Here is a 14217-nt window from a genome sequence, read left to right on the forward strand (position 1 = left end):
CGTTAATTTGTGTTCTTGGTGGAAGGACTCTGTTTGAGTAGGTACGACATTCTAGCGCCAAACATTACTTAATATTGCTATCGGGTCATGATTCTACATCTGAGTGAGTGTAACTTTGTGATTGATACCTAATATCCTGGTGACGTTTTAGCGATGTAGAATATGGTTACAATTTATTACAGAACCAATAGGGCTTGCTGCATATTTCAATACGCCAAATATATATCAGCCGACACACAGGATTTCGTTTACCAACAACAAGATTAATTATAAACACAAATCAAGGACATGAAAATTCAGTACATGCCTGTTTTAACTAGCTGTCTTACAAATGTATTAAAAACCATGTTTAAATTGGTTTTAAACGCGAACGTTCATTCAATCATTATACAAATATCTGAACAAACAAACCAATCGACAACCCTAAACGCAATAATACTTCACCTTTCATATGTAATAAGACTTAGTGTTTATTCTGTAATATTGAAAACAGAAGATAATCTACGTATCACATATATAATATTTCTTACATCTAATCATATGATAAATACTAAACTATTGTTATCGTAGTAATACTTACAAGAGCTAAATAAACCGATAAAAAATCTTTATAATAATAAAATTAACATAAAAGTTTTTATATTAATCGTAAATAGTCCTGATATGAAATGAACAATGTGCATCTCTATTATCTGGGTAAAAGTAATTAGTATTCTTGTGGTTTATACTGTGGTGTGTATGTGTCCTCCGGTCAATAATTATGCATTGTTTGCTTATAGTTTATATTCAATTGAAAGATTTAATATGAGAAACTATAATCTGTAATATATATAACACATTAGCTATTTAGTTATTGGTTATTTTTATTTAGTATGCAGTCCCAACTTATATACATGTTTATAAGCTGAAAAATTTGTTCCTCACTAAATACATTAAATTTGTGCCTAAATGCTTTAGTTGTATCGAATTCGTCTCAGCGGATTATGTTAGCGGGGAGTTTTCAGTGCAGATCAGTTCGTACACCAACTTGTGAAGCTACTATAAAAAAGTATAGTACTAATACGTAAATATGCTGCGCATATACTTGTGCTCTCTTGAGAGAATGTCTTTATTCCACTTTGAAATAAAAGAAGCTACATAGATTATATATACTTATATAAATATAGGTGACATACTTTTATTGACTTAAATTTATACTCATAACATAGCATATGACTTTTGGGAATTAAAACTGTAAGAAAAATGGGTAGAGCGTGCTAATTTGTATGAATTTTACTCATACGAAGTTGGGAAAGACAGCTTGATATATATATATGTGTGTGTGTAATTTTATCTGTGCATTTGAATGTTTACTAAACCCTTTCACTGACCGATTGTTCAACAATATTAAAAAAAAAAATCAACTATTTAAAGTCAAATAATTCGAAAAAGACATTGTGTCATATGCAATATGTTGTTACTTAATGCATTATGTAATTAAAAATAATACGAGATCGAGACGTGTTCATTATGTAGTTGATCAGAGTTGGCGTTCAGTACAATCTCGTCTAATTATAGATATAGGTTACATGCTAACAATTCATCATTCTATATGTGGGAAAAAGAACGATTGTTTGCTAAATAATTGTTATTGTGAATCTTTATAGAAAAATACTAACGATTTTGACATAATTATTTACAACTAGATGGAAATTCGGCTTCGCTAAGGTAAAATTATAAATATTATAAATTATACAAACGGGCTTATCATTTAATTCTTTTCTATATACATATAAAATTAGAGTGTCTGTTTGTAATATTAAAATAATCGCCTTTTTACGAAATGCATGTAACTTACACGATACACATAACAAAATAACATTTTTTGCAATTTTTGTCTGTCTGTTTGTTTCGGCTTATCTCTGGAAGACGTTCCAGACCGACCGACCGATTTTGATTAAACTTTCACCGTTGGATAGCTGATGTAATAAGGAGTATCTTAAAGAAATTATAAATATAGATATTATTAGTTTTGAATTTGGAACACAGATACAATCTTATATATGTTCCTTGTGTTTGTATTTACCCTAGATTACATCCTTGAAAGTTGAAACACTATATACATATATGGATATAGTATGGATGTTTAGCGATACATATGTAAAGACGTATGCAATCTAAAATATTAGAAGAAATTTGAATACAAATTAATGTGGTCACCGTCCATTTCACGAGAGGCCTTTGACCTCCGTCTCTATCTCATCCAACTATATTACACTTATTTTCTCATAGAAAACCGCAATTCCCTTGCTCGAGACACGGCTGGTCACCCCGGGCTCATCTGTCGACCGCAACTAGGTCGAATAGGGTGACCACACAATATAAGATCTCGGTATTCATTCTTAATGGATTAAAATCGTGATTTTACTTACATTCATCGTAATCTTAGAAAATATATTGGCCTTTCAATTAGCTTAGATTTTTCATATAAAATTGCATCCAGGTAGATTAATTTTTTGTCCTAATGTCCGATGTGTAACGCAGTCATGTGGTCATGATATCAATTTATAATGTCGCTAGTAAATTTCTTTATATTTATTTGTATTGTTCAATTTTGTGAATGAGCTATGATTACAGGGACACAAGATGACATCTTAATTTCCATAATTGGCATCTAAATGACCTCTTACCTAGGTCACTTGAGCTGTTACCTATGATCTAGTTCTTTCTAAGTTATTTTTGTATCGTTTTGTATTTTCTGCATTTACTATAGTTATACCACATAATCTAATATTTACGTTTTGCAATGTAATCAACGCCTACAGATATTGCACCAAGTTTACGAGCATTACATTTACCGGTAAAGTAGCGTTAAAACCTTGTAATTTTTATGCAACTTAAAGATTATCAAATATTACTCAGTACTCAGTGTTGTTGTGTTCCGGTTTGAAGGGTGAGTGAGCCAGTATAACTACAGGCACAAGGGACATAACATCTTGGTTCCCAAGGTTGGTGGCACATTGACGATGTAAGGAATAGTTAATTGATTGTGACCACTTACCATCAGGTAGCCCATATATACCATAAAAAAAATATATTATTAATTTATTATCATTTATGTAGTTTATCAGTTGTAAGGTTAGAAGGATGTTGTTGTTTTCTCAATCAATGATCAAAGAGTAATCCAATTATTGTCGATTTCAATCAAGTAAATAAAATTAATTAATTACATTGAAATATTCAAGTAAATAATAAAATTAATTGTTGGCTGTTTATTTTTATAATCGTTAAGTCCGGTAGATATGGGAATAGTGTGCGAGTGAGATGGCAAGAGTTTTGACGATTACATTTTAAATTTAAATAAAGTATTCTGGTGCTAAAATTATTTTTATTGTATCAGACGATTTAAAAAAAAAAACTAACCGAATAGTTACATATAGTAAGTAAGAGTAGTATCGAAAAGATTTGACTCCGAAATTGATCAAGGGCAAGTATTCACTAGGTCACATCAATTTGAAAATCAATTATTATAAATACTTCCTGAATAATTAATTTGAATGGAATGCATGAACATAATTATAAAAGTAATTAGCGTGTTTCCAAAATCAATGATCATTAGTTATATCAAATGTTTAATTGTTTCACAATATTATTAAACAAACGTGTTCCCCAGTTTAAATGTCGCTGTTCTTAGCCAACGTACGCGTTACGAAACCTGGGCTGTATTACGGATTTATTACGCTAAATCATTACTGCCTTTCGCAGAAATACTTTGAACGTAGATAATCTGTGCTATAACGTAAAGATAATCTTATTGGGTAAATAGATAGATCGGAATCGTACTACGTGTTTTATAGAAATGTTGAACATTAGTAAACTCGATATTTTTTTTTTAATATAGTGAAGCGAGCAAATGGGATACCTGATGGTAAATATGCCACCCATAGGCTTTATTGCTGTAAGAAATATTAACCATTCCTTACATCACCAATGCGCCACCAACCTTAAGACCTAAGATGTTATGACCATTGTGCTTGTAGTTATTCAAACTTACGCTTCGAACCGGAACACGACAATACTAAGCACTGCTGTTTGGCGGTAGAATATCTGATGAGTGGATGGTACCTACCCAGACAGGCTTGCATAATGCCCTACCACTAAGTAAACTAATACGACTGGATATTAATACAATATCTGGACAAAAAAATCCAATTGTAAAGTAGACTATTCATTCCTTATCTTCTACAGCTAAACAACAATTGTTACTAGAATTGTTGTGTTCCAGCTTGAAGGGTGAGTGAATCAGTATAACTAAAGGCACAAGGGACATAACATCGCAGCTCCGATTTTAGAGTATGCATAATATCTATAAACATATAGTACGACACAAATTAGATGTAGCATCGAAAAATGCAATGGAATGAAAATAAAACCGATTACTGCCGATTTACACAACCAATAGAAATAGCTCCCTATCGCGCCATTCGACGCTATTCGTCGCTATAGATTCACGCGTCAGAAAAAGCAAGTGCATGTAAATCGACGCGTCAAATTGACGAATATATTAGATCATATGATATTATTATTTACGTTTGTGCAAAGATCATATTCGCATGAGAAATAAATATTGATAATTTGGGATAGCGTACTCAATTCGGATGTGATCGGTTTTACGAATTTTGCCGATGCGACATCTAAGTTGTGTCGTACTATACTTTGTTTCAGTCATCTATAAATCTCTTATTTATGTATCAAGTTTTTACAAACGTTCACTGATTCGGAAAATGTGTGACGATTCTGATAACAAGTTAATATGTAATTAATATTATATATTTGAAAGCAACATTTCCTGCTTTCTAACAAACGCCTACGACGGCCTGATACTGATACCGAGACGGGATACACACCTACTAAAATCGGTAAACTGTTTTTAATTACCTGTTTTAACTGGAATTCTTATCAGAAAACAAATTATATAGAAAAATCAAAGTGTATTACATTCACGTAATGGCATATATGCCCTTTTGAATAATCATTTTACAAGATAAATTCAAAGTAAGTTATTTGGAATGTTGATTCAAGTGAACGGAAAAGTAATCAGTAATTACTCCTTTCCGACACTTAAATGGATGGAGGGATTAAAAACAAATTTTACATGACATATTCAATACGATTTGCTTATGGCAGTACAGACAGTTCTTGATAAATATATCTTTAGATATAACATTTACACAGTATAAAATAGAGTTGCTTACCGCTTACACAGACGTGTATGCTTAGATCTTTAAAATTACGCAACGGATTGATGCGGTTTTCTTTAATAGATAGAGTGATTCGATTGGAAGGTTTTTGTATGTAATGCATGGACAATATAATAGAGAAACAAGAAGAAATCTGTAGTATACTTGGTATCAGCATTGTACACGTGCGAAGCCGGGGCGAGTTGCTTAGTTAGATATAAAACAAATATTCCAATTAACTACTTATGTACAATTTATTATTACTTCCATATTCGATCGTCAAAGCTTAAAATATACTAACAACCCTCAGCCCAATTCAAATTCTTTCACCATTTATACGAGAGGTACCTTTAAAACGGACTATACTGTAACCTATAGTAGGTAGCTTGAGTACATTAATAGTAATCCATCCCCTCGACAACTGACAGTAATTACTGATATATCGTTTAATCCAGTTAATAATTGAGCTAATATAAATGTGGCCTTTATCGAGGTAATCGTGATGAAAATGGGGAGAAATGTATCATAAAGAGATAAGAAGTAAATTGTCGACAACGCCCCCGGCGCGTTTGCATTATTACCTATGACGTAAGTGCATACTACTTATGGAATTAAAAAATAAACACTGAATTATTAATCTTGAAATATAGTTATTCAATCTGTATGGACGAGCTTACATTGGTGTATAATTATTTCAAACCTAAAGAGGTAGAGTTGTCAAAATTTCAAACAGAAGTGACAGAAGACGTGGTATATTTTACTGACATTCTAGTCGAAAACCAAGCTTACTAGTTCTATAAAATGTTGGTTTTAAAGTGGGCTTGTAATAGCATTATTTAAATAAAGTACATATATATTTTAATTTTGACTTATGTAATGTGGTACAGAAACAAAAAATAGTTTACATTAAAAAAAACCATACACGCAAAATCTTTGAGTGTTTTTGCTTGACTAATTAATTAATTCACGGTGATAAAACTTAGCGCGAGGTCTGGGTTCTCTCCGTTCTCCTATCGCAATCTAATTAACATCTAAAATCAACGACATATATTTTTTTAGGTTATTCTTATGATGATCCTAGCTGTGCATGTGATGTCGCGCATTTGAATTTAACAATTATTGTAGAGCTAAAGTCACTCCTTATTACATCTGCCAGTGAAAGTCCCGTCAAAATCGATCCAGTCGTTCCAGAGATTACTCAGAACAAACAGTAAAACAGACAGACGGAAAACATTTGAATAATGTTATTTTGGTATACGTACCGTGTATATTATATTCATTGCATACACTCCAATTTTCTATGTACCTATAGATGAATTATCCCATCATTTGTATGCATGACCACATGTTATTGGAAAACCTTTAGCTCTAGATATTAACACTGAAAATGTTTTAGAACTATTCTTATCAACTGATTTCCTCAAGAGTTACAAACATTGCAATTGCCAAGTATTTTCAAGGAAAGTACTGCTATTGGTATTTACATGACACATGTTGATACCACAGTGCTCCACGCAAGCAGGAACACAGGCAGGGTCCAATTGGCGTTTGAACTGATAATGCGTTTCCGATATAACTTTCTATCTGTCATTAGGGGAGTGATTATAATTAACGTGTTAGTACTTTCGCTGTTCGCTCTAAACGTAAGAACCGCCCAAGCATTGGAAGTCGTTGATAAATACCATGGTGCTAATTATACCGGATGTGACGTAGATGATATTCGGTTTCCGATACGTTTGTTCGGATACGAATTGACATTTACGATTTACGTACATAATTTTTTTTTTTGTAATGTGTCTCGTTAGTGATAAATGTAAGGCGTTTTTAGCGCTAGAAAGTTTTTTTTATATAAATATTCTCACAGGTATAATTAGGTACACTTCTTACTTAATTTTTTTTTAATCTGTAATAATCTTTTCTCTCGCTCTGCTGTTTGTGGAAGTGATTTAGAGAAAAGGGACGGAAGTCGAGATGGCACAGTGGTTAGAACACGTGCATCTTAACCTATGATTGCGGGTTCAACCCAGGCAAGGACTACTGAATATTGATGTGCTTTATTTGTGTTTATGATTTACCCTGAGCTTAGCAGCGAATGAAAACATCGTGAGGAAACCTATACCTGTGTCTAATTTTATAGAAATTCTGCCACATGTGTATTCCACCAATCCGCATTGGAACCACGTAGTGGAATATCTTCCAAACCTTCTCCTAAAATAAGAGAGGAGGCCTTAGCCCAGCAGTGGCAAATTTACAGGCTGTTGTTGTTTTTGTTGGACGGAAGTGTGTAACAGGACGTAAGGAATGCGCGCACTATTTGATTTCACGAATAAGCGCGGTGCTAATAGCGGCGGTCAGATGTTATCAACCCATTTTCCGAAAGTATACAATGTTAACGTGCCTTATTACTGCGTAAAGATATCAACTTTACACACATACTGGTGTGAAGCTCGTTTTACATTATAAAATTAAGTTGCTTAAGTAATTTATTAGACAATCAAGTTACCGAGTTACCGTTTATTTAGTAGCGATCGCTAGATCATAGATTAGTTAAGATCAATAAATTCCTTATTAATAGTTTGAAATGATTTAAAGACACAGTATTCGTTATCGTGCCAAACAAATACAAATTCTTTCAATTGTTGTGAAAGTATAGATTTTGTGAATATGCGACAAACAATTTCGATGTTTATAACTGAATGTTGATACTCAAATTTAGTAATTGTTTTATTAAAATATTGTACTATTATAATCAATATCGAATATCGATCATATTTCACGATTAAGTTTCAAATTTTTTATTGTAGTTCATTGTTGTAGTGTAACTTAAATAGGCAATAAACCACACTTGAGATTTCGGAAGTCATTGTATATTTTGGAGACGCCCGTAATTCTAAAACTATGACACAGAAGGTAGAATGCTTAGACCTTCAATGTAGATTTATCATAATTTGTTTTATTAATAAACTAGCCACCCGCCCCTATGTGATGTAAAATATGTGTTTATTTACATCACATTAGAAACACCTTAAATTGTCAGCATTTCTAGACCTTATTGTCCCAAAATCAATATCTCTATTAAAATGCTGGATTAAAAACCGGTGCGTAATTTTAAAGATCTAAGCATACATAGGAACAGACAGCGGTAAGCGACTTCGTTTTATACTATGTACTGATTATGATGCCCTATTCGGCTATTCTGTAAAATGAGGCTTAGAATTGTTATATATATTTATATATACAATAGTCTATCGTCGACAGTCAAATTTCGCACATTTAATCTTACTAATACTTAAAATAAAGGATACATTAAAACCAGCGTCCGCAATATTTACCAACAAGGAAACGAATCAAATACAAAAATGTTAATAATATCATAAAACAGACATTCCCGTACATGTTTCTTACTGATCCACCATAAAGTATTACATGGTCCGTAACCAGGGCCTGATGGTTGCCCATGAAAGGTAATCCCAATAATAAACCATATTTGTTTGAACAGCATCCAAGCGATACACTTACAGCGACGTTTGGTTCATAGCATATAGTATATTTGCTTACAAATTTAATAAATTCGTGATGCTTAACTTGATTAAAGATGAAATTATACTATGCCTGTATGTATGTTTTATTATTGTTTTTTCATTTATGACGTCATATAACGGTACAAATATCGTAGTATCTACAAACATCCAAGTTTTCTTCCTCTTGTACAAATATAACAACAATAATATTTACAATATTTTCATCTATGAGATCATACGTTCATTTGCAGGATCATTACACATGATACATTATTTCACCCCACTATTTAATACGTTTATTTACAAATAAATCTTATCATAAATACTTCTTATTGTTTATTTTTTATACGTACATTATAAAGAGGCAAAATTCGTTTGTTTTTAAATAGGGGTCTTCCCAGGAAGTATTGATTCCTGAGTACAGATTGTATTCATATATATAATTTACTTTATTATTAAACTCGTGCGATTCCAGGGTGAGTCACTAGTTAAATATTAAAAAGGAAATCCGTTCTACACTTGCACAGCGTCGAAATGAATTCAACGTGCGTTCCAGAAGCCTGCGGATTACGATCGACTGGTCGATATGGCGCAGATTTATCTCATAATCATGATACAAGGCACGTCACCGTTCGAACTTAAGCTTATATTTATATTTATTAAATTCAATGCCTAATACAATTCATAGAAAAACGAATGCGCAGCGGTTTAAAGTTAATCTGTTGGAACTCACTTCATATACGATCACTGTACACTATTTTGATACGTATCCTTAAACGCACTCTTTTATATTAAACAATGTCTTCTGTGGTGAGTTAAGATTTTTTATAACCTATAATTACATCGATTGTAAAAAAATATTACATTCATTTTTGCGTTCATAGCTTTGCCTGTGTGAACTTGATTCATATGATAAGGGCAGTAGGAGCCTTCAATAGATGCCTTGGTAGTAACAAATAATCGCCCAGAAGGTATAAGTGAAGTATTATTAGGTACTAGTTTATTTTTATAAAATATTTTATTTATGTGTATATAAGTAATGTAAATTTATTTAAGCTTAACTGTAAAATATGTTATGTTATACCTATTTATATAAAATTAGTAAATTTACATGCAAGTGACTTTGATTCTTTGGTAAATGAAGCAAATAATGTACTGGCTATATATTTCATTTAATCATAAATAAAATGAAAGTTTCATCACAATAAATCTAAAACGTCTGAATTGGCGGTAACATATATACTTTACATAATAGTATTAATAATACATAACAGTCCCCTGTATAATTAACAATTTATTCTCACGAACCAAAACCACAGGAAACACCGCAGGATAGAAAGCTCGTTATCGTGTCGATACATTGACTTATTTTATAAATTATCGATACAAGTAATATTGTATAAATACAGCACTATTTACATTTAAAAGGATTTAATTCCTTTTATCACGCACGTTTATTTTCTCGTTGTCCAAGTAAAGTTATCAACGTTTATTGTAATTACAGTTATTACGGATCAAAAGAGTTCCTATGTTCGATTGCATGAAATAAATACACTTTTTTATAAATGTCTATGTAGCGTAATGTTTTATCTCTTATATATTGCTACACTTTCACAAAGATGAAAATATTTGGTGAGACAAATACTTAAAAAACTTTGTGGTTCAGATTTGTAGGGTGAATAAGCCAGTGTAACTACAGGCATTGGTAAAATACCCGAAAAACGACGTGATTACTACATATTCCTTACAGTGCCAATTTATGTGGAAGGTTATATATATCTTGACCATCATTGCCAATATTATAAGATATCTCTGTCACCTATCTATCACGGTCTATCAAGTATTTATTCTATGAAACTGTAGCCTATAAATTCATATATTTAGGCGAGATGTATATAAAAATGTAATTCTATTTAATTAACCCAAACTTGTAAATAATTTTATGCAAAAAAATAACTTATAAGTTTCTTAACAAATCTTCTTGTTAGAATGTCACTTTGCCAAAAGTTTCAAAAGAGCTTATCAAACTTTACTTCAATAACTTACGAAATGTTCCACAAAAAGTAACGCAACTTTTATATTTATCAAAATGAATATTAATATACTATTCTAGACTTAACCTAGAACCTAGCAACTGTGACCTAGGTCCTATTTAATTACAACATAGCGACTTAACAAGTATCACGTGTCAACCTGTCTGACACGACCCGGTTACATACTAGTTTATGTAATATGGCAATATGGCTGCCTTAATCCCGACTATATAATTATATCGCTAAATAAAGAGATCAAAATATATACCTACAGTTAAATGCACTTTGTCTGTCACGAGTGTAGCAAGCGTGTGATCGTTTATTGCGTTTAAGTCGTATATCTCTTTATATCTTGATTTATATGCTCGCTGTATGTAATATGTCACAAAGATTTACATTGTATAGTTAATAATATATTGTACTTGAATATAGATGACGTGATTTTACCAATGTTTATGATAGCGCGATTAAATCCACTTTTCTAAAAATAATCCGCTTTTTTAAAAAGAATGTCTTGTCAAAATCAAAATCATTATTCAATATAACTATAAGTATATAATCAATAACTTATCCACCGCCAATCAGCAACATAAATACAGATTGCAAGGCCCGTTGTCTTATAAAATATAAATGCGAAAGTTTGTAAGGATGAATGTGTGTATGTTTGTTATTCTTTCAAGACAAACCTACTGTACGGATTTGTATGAAATTTTATAGTAATATAGGTTATCAGAATAACTCATAGACAATCGCTAGTCGTTTATATAACTAAGTTCAAATTCATCGATTTTTCGATCGATTCGATTCATTCGATCATCAGATGATCTTTTTGTTCGTCCTCGTATCCATATTTACGTATTAACCAAAAAAAAAACTTTAATATATCATCAGTTTGGATAGTTTCATTTTAATAAATCTATTTCGTTCAATGTACAGTAATTAATTTCAATATACTGTGAATGTTGGATTTGGGTCAATTTATTTGTGTTTTATTATCTTTTTATTTAATAATCATTATGTTAGTAACTTTACTGACTTGCAGTGGCCTTAATCTTTATGTTTTCCCGTATTGGCACAAACAAACTAATTTTCTTTCTCGTAAAGTTCGTAGATATATTGATTTTAAATTATCAAGTTAAGTGTACTTTGTGCTATATAGGACAATAGGTAATGTCCGTTGTAAGTACATTTAATTGCGGTGAAACATCTGTTGGATATCTTAAGAATGTATTTTATATTTAACAGATTAAAGTTAATATCAGAAAATTACTTGTATTTTTTATTATCATTACATAGTATTAAACAGTTGCTTACCGCTGTCTGTCCCTATGTATGCTTAAATCTTTAAATTTACGTAACATATTTTGATGCAGTTTTTCAATAGATAGAGTGATTGGAGAGGAAGGTTTTTGTATATACATAGGCAATATAGTAAAGAAACACTGATAATTTTTTACATTCTCTAATATATTAAGTACCATTGCACCCGTGCGAAGTCGGGTTGGGACGCTAGTTAAATGATATTTCTACTATTATGTTGCATATTTGTATAATGTTTATATTAACATATAACTTAAATATTTAAATGCGATCATGAAGACCATACCCGTAGCTCTAAATTAAAGTCATATGATCTTAATTTTACGTGCAATGGTAGGATATTTGCGTTCGCTGAACTAAACTCTAAATCATGTACACTAAACTGATGTAATTGTACATGAGCTTTCCCAGCAATAAAATTTTCGAAACACAAGAAAAAACTTTTATAAGGACATAAACTAAACAATTTAATGTTAAAAATCAGAATTTACAAGTATGTACTTCTATATATGTAGTAATGCAATGATATCATAAAACAGCTCTTAAAGCTAAAGAAATAAAGTTTGAAATTACTTGAATATTCAGAGGATACCCTGTATGGCGCTTGAGAACAAAAAGCCGGGCTTCTTCCCATTGCTTCCTGTATAGCCGTGTATATGGTAGTGGTTTGAAAGCTAACACTTCTTTTAAAAGAGTCACATTCGACATCTCGTTCACAAATTAGAAAACGCCCTGACGCCATGCATACGATGTGCGGTCCAATTGCAATGATAATCATTTTTGCTATCAAAAATATCACTAAAAATTTAATGTACGTATTTATCAAAATCACTATTTAAATTATTCATAATATATATTATAATTATATTATGATTTTAAATAAATTAATTCTTAAACGACTGACCAAGTAAGCATTATTATCAAAATAAACAACAAAAACAATATTTAGATTTATGGTCATATGTATGACTTTAAAAGAAAAACGGACCTAAAATTGTTACTTGCGAAACACCTTTAAAATAGAATGTTCAAATTTAATACAAATATTTAAAAATACTTTTCATATCTAATTCTAATTTCACAAATCTTACATAAATTATCGAAATCTGTTTCCTGCGTCAGGTATTTTTTTTTTATAAATAATTTTACTGATAAATTATCGACATTGGTCGATTGCCTTATCGAAATTTCTATTAACAAGTTTTAGAATAAGTATACAAGTGAAGTTATGTTATTGAGATTGGAATAAATCATACAAATTTTATTTCTTTAGATTTCATGGCCTCAGGTTATAATGGGTCAGAATAGTTCTTGCAATAGCTATTTGATGACGATGTATTCCAAACTAGCTAATCGCATTTTTACTTTCACAGTCAGATTTACGAGAAATCAGGATCATGATCGTGATTTTTTAGGATTGCGACAAAAACCCTGACCCAGATATTGAATCCAGGACCTTGGGATGTATAGCGATTTGAACTAGCCACAAGACAAACAGGCAGTTAGGTAGCTATTTATAGCTATGATTTATAGTGTCTATTATCGACTCTATATTTATGAGCACAGGAGCTAGCCGTGTCACGGTTGAATTCCGTTTATCGAAACGAGAAATCTGGTTCGGTTGGTTGTTTATCATAAATCTTAGTTCTATTGTTGCGTTGGCAAAAACATTGTTTCCGTCATTGGTTAAATTGATTTTACTAGTTTTCGATCCGGATCTGCAGCCGTACGCTTCGCGAGAGGAAATGACAGGATATATATCATTTTAACTATTGTCTTCATCTGAAACTTTACCTTCACTTACATTTTGATATTCTTATTAAGCGTTTATAACATATCCAACTATTTCTTAAATGATATATGGTACTCAACTAGTAGTTGCTTATCTGTGGTAAACCACAGATAAGCAACTATTCGTTTTTTTTTAATTATTTTATCTATCTATTTCATTTCGATTGACGTTTATTTTAACTGCTCCAGTCTTTGGAATGCAGCTTGTGTATAAGCTTCTTAGCCAAAAAGGCTTGGGAAAAATATTTCTAAATATCGAACTGTTTCTAATGTTTCCGTATTCAAAGATAAAAACTTTACAACTTTATAATGTAGATAAATATTTATTTAAAT

General features: G+C 31.3%; 1 protein-coding gene across 5 annotated transcripts in view; it reads left to right on the plus strand.

Annotated features, from left to right (window-relative positions):
- LOC124538838 overlaps positions 1-14217 on the plus strand; it is a 160264-nt gene that overhangs the window by 118390 nt on the left and 27657 nt on the right. The window lies entirely within an intron of this gene.

Source organism: Vanessa cardui, chromosome 21 (genome assembly GCF_905220365.1).
Source record: "Vanessa cardui chromosome 21, ilVanCard2.1, whole genome shotgun sequence".
Lineage (NCBI taxonomy): Eukaryota > Metazoa > Arthropoda > Insecta > Lepidoptera > Nymphalidae > Vanessa > Vanessa cardui.